This window comes from Pinus tabuliformis, chromosome 5_1 (assembly GCF_031772625.1).
Source record: "Pinus tabuliformis cultivar Carrire ecotype Pingquan chromosome 5_1, CPIR1, whole genome shotgun sequence".
Taxonomy (NCBI): domain Eukaryota; kingdom Viridiplantae; phylum Streptophyta; class Pinopsida; order Pinales; family Pinaceae; genus Pinus; species Pinus tabuliformis.
The window spans coordinates 909,855,771-909,863,974 of record NC_142305.1 but is presented as its reverse complement, the minus strand read 5'-3'; the positions used below and the strand labels follow the sequence as shown (position 1 = coordinate 909,863,974).

Below are 8,204 nucleotides of genomic sequence, written 5' to 3'. Positions count from 1 at the left end.
TTTTTAAAGTAAAAAATTTTTGGTTTGCTGATGAGCATTAAATGAATGGGATTGTATATATTTATCATTGTAATTGGATTATTGATATGCTAAAATCCAATAATAAACATATACATCTCCACTTACTTAACACCCATGGTCATATTTTCAACAAAATTTAATCCAACAATAAGCATATATAACCCCGTCCATTTAATACCAATTCATCATAAATTTGCTTTTCATTCACCGGGATGAAAATACATCACTTGAAAAAATAAATATGAAAATCAATAATCCTAGGCACTTTCCAATGGCATTTGTCTGAAAACCCCATCATGCTCTGCGAATTCTACATGGCGTTCCGCTTAGTTTGGTAATATTTGCAGGGCTCTTTGGTACATATAATAAGCTAATCTTTATACTTCATCATATTCTTGAACTCATAGAAATCCAGAAGCCCATTGGAGTCCAAATCAAATTTGCAGATCATTTTTTCACAGTTACCCAAGTCTCTGCCCTCACCCAATCCCAGACTGTGAAGAATCTGTTGCAGTTCCTCAGAAGAGATGTACCCATCTCTGTTCTTATCAAATACTCTGAACGCTTCCATCAGATCATCTGCTGATTGGCCCGCCTCCCCATCTTCAGCACTTAATCCAATGTTGTGGCACAACGATTCGTGTAATGAAATGAATTGGTCGAATTTGAGGCTTCCATCCTCGCTGCTGGAGAGGGGACGAACGATGGATTCCACATCTTGATCCGACATTTGCATTCCGAGCTTCTTTAGGAAGCCACTGATCTCCTGAATCGTGAGCTTCTCGTCACCATTTTCATCCACAGCATCATAGATTCTCCGGAGCCTCGCAGATTCCGATGGGTTTTCTAATTTAGTCACATCAATATCGGAACGATTATTGGGAGCATATAAATCACTGCACAGGCCGCCCGAGACACTGCTTCCTCCGCTCTGTTTACAAAGAAAATTTCTGTTGCCCGGGGACATTTTGACAGTGATTTAAAGCAAACTTTCAGTAATGGAAGCCTGTTATCAGCCTCAGTGAAGTGAAGAAAGGGGGGCGACAAATGAATACAAATACAGAGGCGAATTCCTTGCGCGTCAAGTCGAGAATTTGTGATAGGTTGTTCTGAATTGGAAATGGCAACGATATTTGAGATCCGATCGCTTAAATGGTAGAATGTTCAACGGTAATTATTTAGATGAATATAATTGGAGTCCAGCTCTTCTATCACTACCCGTTGTTAACGGTCACATAACGGCCATGCAAGGACAATTGGAGTTCAATACTACCCAGCGCACAGGGTAGTCCTAACCCACATTACTATGCTTGTTAATGTCATTAACGGTTATGTAATGGTAGTTAACTAACCGTGTTAACGGTCACATAACGGGAGTGTAACGACCACTGGAGTTTAATATGGCAAGTCTTATTTTTTATGCTACTTAGCCATAAATGTGTGGGCAGTGTATGTTTATTGTTGGATAATATATTTGTTTCGATCCAACTGTGGATATATACAGCCTTTGCGAGCCATGCGAGCCATAAATGCGTGGGGCGGTATATGTTTATCGCTGGATAATGTATTTGTTTCGATCCAACAGTGGACATATACAGCCCTTGCACATTTATGGCTCGATAGCATAATAAATAAGGCTTGTCGTTCAATACTACCTAGCGCATAGGGTAGTCACCCACATTACTATGCTCATTAATGTCATTAATGGTTATGTGATGGTAGTAGTTCATGAAGGAGGACACTTAGGCGGAGGAATTACCTAGATGGTCAAAAGTGGCCGGAATCTGGGCAAAAAAAATTCAAAAAATCTTGTAGTAGACATGTTTGAATCATTTTTTCGATGGGGGAAATGGATTCAGCGCCATCAAAAACCTTTGAGGCACCCAAGATCTTGAAGTTTGACAGCTATAACCTGGATTTACAAAAATCCTCGGATTTTATCAAAATCTTGCGAGAATTTCTATGATATTCCAGGAAAAGAAGCAATCTGTTTAGACTACGACGTAGTTCATGGGTTAGTTCATGGGATAAGGGTGTGGTGGAGACGGAATGACACTTTGTTATGTAGTGTGCAACGTATAAGGATATCCACATTCAGTATGAACACAATCTAAATGTTGACAACATGCACCATCTATTTGACAAAGATAAGATCAATCAGATTGCTAGCCTTCTAGTCAAGACTCATAGTAGAAGATCCAACATCGAAAGGAATATGAAGATGAGTTAAGGTTGTTATTCTCTTGGTCCCTTAGGTTGCTTAGCCTCATGGATGCCATTAAAATCATTCATTTCATTTCATCACTGCAGACTTGTCTTATTGGAAGGTGTTTGTCAACTAATATAAGGGTTATGCCTAGGGTGGGTTTACTTGTCTAACAAATTATGTGGGTTGTTGGATTAGACTCAAGGGTACAATGACAACTCCACTTAATGATAGATGACAAGTCTACTAATTCTCTTGATTATATATATATATATAGTCAATTGAGTGAGTGTATCTGAGGGATATCCGAGGTGAATGAGAGGGTTTAATGATTACCTCCCTTCCAAGGTTCAACTCTTTTTGACTATGGTATGTATGGTTATCCAAATTTATGTGCATTATCCTCTTCCTTGAATTAAGCACGAAAAGGGAAATCTAATATATATATATATAGTATACACATATAATATGATCCACATTTCATAATTATGATAATTGTTGTTGGAAAATGTCATTACACATATAATATCTATAAGTGGTGAAATGTAGTCCTAACCCACATTACTATGCATGTTAATGTCATTAACAGTTATGTAAAGGGTAGTTCATGGGGTTAGGTTGAATTGTGGATTTGTCTTATTGGAAGGTGTTTGTCAATCAATATAAGGGATATGCCCAAGGTGGGTTTACTTGTCTAACAAAGCATGTGGCTTGTTTCATTAGGCTCAAGGGTATAGTGGCAGCTCCACTTAGCGATAGATGACAGGGCTACCAATTATCTTCATGGTTTAGTTATTTAACAAAACATGTGGGTTGTTGCATTAGGCTATAGTGGCAGCTCCATTTGGTGATAGATAACAGACCTACAAATTCTCTTCATTATATATATATATAGTCAATTGAGTGTATTCAAGGGATTGTGTGTGTGTGTGTTTAGTCAATTGAGTGTATGTGAGGTGGTTGAGAGGGTTTAATGATAACCTCTCCTCCTCGGTTCAAGTCTTATTAACTATGTATATATGGTTATCCAAATTTATGTGAATTATACTCAAATATGTTGTACTATGTGCTTCTTCCTTGAATTAAGCATGAAGAGAGAAATCTACTTTGAATATATATATATATATGTTTAACTACTACCAATAGATATCTACTAACAATGAATGTTAACTATTATTTATAAGCAATAGTTAATATCAACTATTATTTATAAGCAATAGTTTAATGATAGGGTTTTGGATTATTTTGGGGTAAATTTTTTGGGTTTATTTGGTGTAAAGTTTAATTAGAAATTGAAAAAATTATACTTAATTTATATAATTTAAACGTCCAAATTTTTTTGAGAAAATTAAATTTATTTTTATATTTAAAAATACAATTTTACAATGAAATATTTTCATTTACCAAAACAGATGATTTTTTTAAATTATAAAAAACATCCAAAATAAAAAAAATTGTATCTTTAAATTATGAACTATAGTGTACAGATATAATATTATTCATAATTATTATAATTATTATTGGAAAATGCCATTTTGTAAATAGTGAAATATAGATTATTAATTTGTCATAGAGTTTTAATTTTTATTAAGATTTTTATTCAAATCTAATAAAGAAACATTAAAGATTAAAATTAATTGGTATATAATTTTATTATTTTAATAATTTTAAAATTTAAATCCTTGTGATCCATATTTAAATAATTAAAAAAAAATCAGCAATAATAATAATAATAATATATATGTTAATAAATTTCGAACAACACATAATTATAATTTGAAGCTATGACTAATCACAATAAACACAAGCACTAGTTAATAGGCGCATGGTTCATTATTAGAGTTGGAGGTCCTCGCTACCCACAACGCACAAAAATAGTGAATGCAATTACCATGGGACAATGCGTGGTTACCGGGCACAGTGAAATGAGCGAAAAAATAATGAACAATGTTAGATTGTATTTATTTTCTTAGAGTAAAGTTAATTGATTGAGGGATTTAATATGTTTTCAAACATACAGTCTTGAGAATTAGTTGAGTGGGTTTAATGGTTAAGAGCATGTGTTTCTTTCTAAGAGGTCACAAGTTCAAAATTAGAGGGGGTAGAGTATGTATGTCTTGTAGACTAAGCAGTCAAATCGCTGCGCGGAGGTGGGTCCCTTGTCCCACAAACAAGGGGGTTTCATACACCAATTTGGTGTCTGGCTTGGCTCTCTCTGACCTTAAAAATAGATATTATTATTATTATTTTAGTAGATCATGAAGTCATTTTTTTTCAACACTTAAATTAAGTTCGGCATAAAATGCTACATCTACATAAAATATTATATATTATATTGATAGAATTACTTAATTTTTATACGTTACAAAAATAATTTGATTTTTATATGAAATAAAAAAATATATAAATATTAATATCTACATAAAATATTATATTGATAGAATTAGTTAATTTTTATATGTTACAAAAATAATTTGGTTTTTATATGAAATAAAAAATATATAAATATTAATATCTACATAAAATATTATATTGATAGAATTAGTTAATTTTTATATGTTACAAAAATAATTTGGTTTTTATATGAAATAAAAAATATATTAATATTAATATTAATATTAATATATTTTATATTAAATAGAAGGTATATTAATATTAATAAATTTAATATTAAATGAAAAATATATTAATATTAATAAATTTTATATTATTATAAAAGTTTTTTTTTGGATTATTTTGTTTTATAAATTAGTGAATAATTTGTAATTTGTGAAATTTATTTAAGTTATTTGATTTAGGTCATATTTATGTCTAGATTTAGGTCTATAAATGTCTATAAGATTGAGAATCACTTTTTATTATGGAGTGACTTAATAGAACACTTTGATGCCTAGATCTATGCCCATAAGATTTAGAATGACCTTTTTATTATGGAGTGACTTAATAGAACACCTTGATGCTGTGTAGGCTTACATTAGGATAAAATCATTTCACTTTAAAATATAAAATATTTATTACAAAAATATAAAATTATTAAATCCATAAAATTATAAATGAAAATTCCAGAAGTAAAACAAATCCAATTGTTATGGCTATGTAGACATACAATCAATTTATATATTTATTGGATTTTTTGGTACCAATTCACTTTGAAATAAAATGATTTATTACAAAAATATAAATTATTAAATCCATAAAATTATAAATGAAAATGCCAAACTAAAACAAATACAATTGTTATGACTTTGTAGACATACAGTCAATTTATATATTTACTCAATTGTTGGGTACCTATAATTTAGTGTAGAGTTATCATTTTTTGTAATTTTGTAATTTATTTAATAATTATTTTTATGCCCATTGATTGGCTCTACATTGTTGATGTTGTTGATTTGAAAAGGGGGTGGGGGAGGTGGTAATACATTTTGTTCTACAATGTCACTCTTTCCATTTGTGAGTTTAATTTATTGTAGTCACATCCCAACACAGTGATTCATCATGCATGTTGGTTCTAGAGTTTGGGTTGCACTCTTGCTTGGAGATGTAGTTGGGTTCAAACTTCTTCATTGGAAGCATACCCATAGAGTTTGGTGCCCTCTCTGATTTGAGATACATGACACTTAGAGGCAATAGTCTCTCTAGAAACACACCAATGATTGTTTGGCCAACAATCACATTACATGTAGTTTTGCACTTGAGTTTGAGAAGCTAAGGAGGTGGGTATCTTTGAATGACTCTCTTTCAGACATTATCCCCCATATATAGAAACATGATTGGTCTCTCTTGACTTTCAGTAACATGTAATCTTGGAGTAAAAAAGTTTTAGGCTTTTTCCTATAAAAATTGGTATGCTAGTAAATGTGGAGAGTTTGTAAAATTTGATTTCTTGCTCCCTTAGAAGGTCCATTCATGATGAAATATCTAATACAAAGTTCCTCGATAAGCTAAACCTTTCAAAAATCCATGACCATATCTTATTCCTAAAGCCATGGGAAATTTGAACAATATCACCATTTCAAATATGGTGAATACAGAATTCAATGGAAAAATCCCTTATGAATTGGGAAAATGCACAAAACCTAGATATTTGATGCACTCCTTCAGTTTCTTGATTGGCTTTCTTTTGGGTACTCTAGTAGATCTCCCTAGGCTACCTTTCTTTATATATAAAACCTAGTTTAGTGGGACTCTCCCTCCATGGTTTTGGAAACCGGAGGAAGCAGGTCGTCTTTTTGCTAGCTACAAACCATTGGTGAATCCCTCCAAATTTTGGATATTTATCTTATGTAAACCATATAACCTTGAGTAACAATCAACTAACTTGATACATTCATCTAGAGCTTTGCAAGGCAAAATCTCTTAGTGAGACTGATTTGGAGAACATTTTTTTGTAAGGGGGCATTAAAAACATCTTCATCAATTACAAAAACCTCACCCTACTAATATTGACAAATAATATGGTAAGTGGTAGAAGGTGTAAGTGTTTAGGGGAGTTTTGATCGATGGTTCTATATTTGGATGTAAACAACTTCACAATTCCAATCCCTAAAAAAATATGTAATTTGAGCACCCTCATGAAGTTTAGTGTAACAAATAGTTTTCTTAATGCAAGTTTCTTTATCCATATAAATACTGCATGTTCATTGCAATAATTTATTGTTAGTTGCAACAATAAGGAGGGAAATCCCCAAGGTGATTGATAGAATATCTAGTCTTTCAATGTTTTCTCTCAACGAGACTTAATTACTATGAGAAATTGATTCATAAACAATAGGTATATAACCTGTCTATTTCTCCAATATGGATACTTTACAGAAAATGTATTAAATGTTTGCAATTAAAAAATTGATAGTCAATTTGAACTTTAAACTATGTGAAAATATTCTTGTTCTTTTCAATTTCTTTGGCAACTATAATCCATCTTCTCTCCCTTTGCCAATGTTGATTTATTATTTGCTCAATTGACTAAAAAAAATGCTTAAAACCACAAATCTATGAGTGCAAATTTCAAAAGCTTTCACAATATAACACTGCTCTATTTTTTAATGGCAAACTATAATGAAAAATTCAATGAGACAAAACTTTGTTATCCCTTCAAATGCTTTATTGTCACTGAGTATATTGTGTGCAATCTATGCATAGAGTTCCTTCTAATAAAAACCAAAGCTATGCAAGCTATATGTTTGTATATCCTAATTTCCCACCCACAACCCAATTTACCTAGATGCTTCTGGCGAGACTAAGGGAAGGTATTATAGCATACTTAATGTGCTCTTAATACTACATTATACAACTGACATAAATTTTGTGTATACCATGGAGTGAGTACAACATTCCAAAGGTGTCTACAAAGGTTGCATCCATTCCCTTCACTCAACCAACGTACAACAAGAGGGAGAATGGTTGTAGCAGTGAACTATCAACGAAAATTAGCATTGTACATATGCCAACGTTTCCACAAACCCATGAATTGAGAAAAATTCATTAAAAAGGGAATGGGAAACATGTAAATTCACATAAATTGTTTTCCTTTCAACCATTCGTAGTTTAGAATCCAAAAAATGTATAACACCCCTAGTGTGAACACCTTTGTATTTGTACATCTTTATTAGCCTAGTGAACCAGGATGTGTTGGTCCCGTGTCTTGATATCTACATATGTGTTTTGGGCTAGTATGCCTATGTATATATTTTTTTAGGATGGAGTACCTATGTGATTTTAGGTTGGTGAGCGTATGTGCTAAAAGGCCAAAGAGTCAAGTTACGTAATCACACTTATACTAATTAAAACACATCACTTCTATAGACCAAGTTAGACAAGTGAGTATGGGTGGCTAAGATTCCATGAGTAGGAGAGGGGGTTAAGGGCTTAGTGATGGGCTTAAGTTAGGCAGCTAAGCCATTATTAAAATGAGTCTAAAGTCAAACATGTACATGCTTTGATCCTAAAGTGGAAAAAAGGGCTTCTTGAGGTGTTA

General features: G+C 32.3%; 1 pseudogene; it reads right to left on the bottom strand.

Moving 5' to 3' along the window:
- Positions 1-391: 391 nt before the first annotated feature.
- On the bottom strand, positions 392-988 carry LOC149167766 (calmodulin-like protein 3 pseudogene; annotated as a pseudogene).
- Positions 989-8,204: the final 7,216 nt, after the last annotated feature.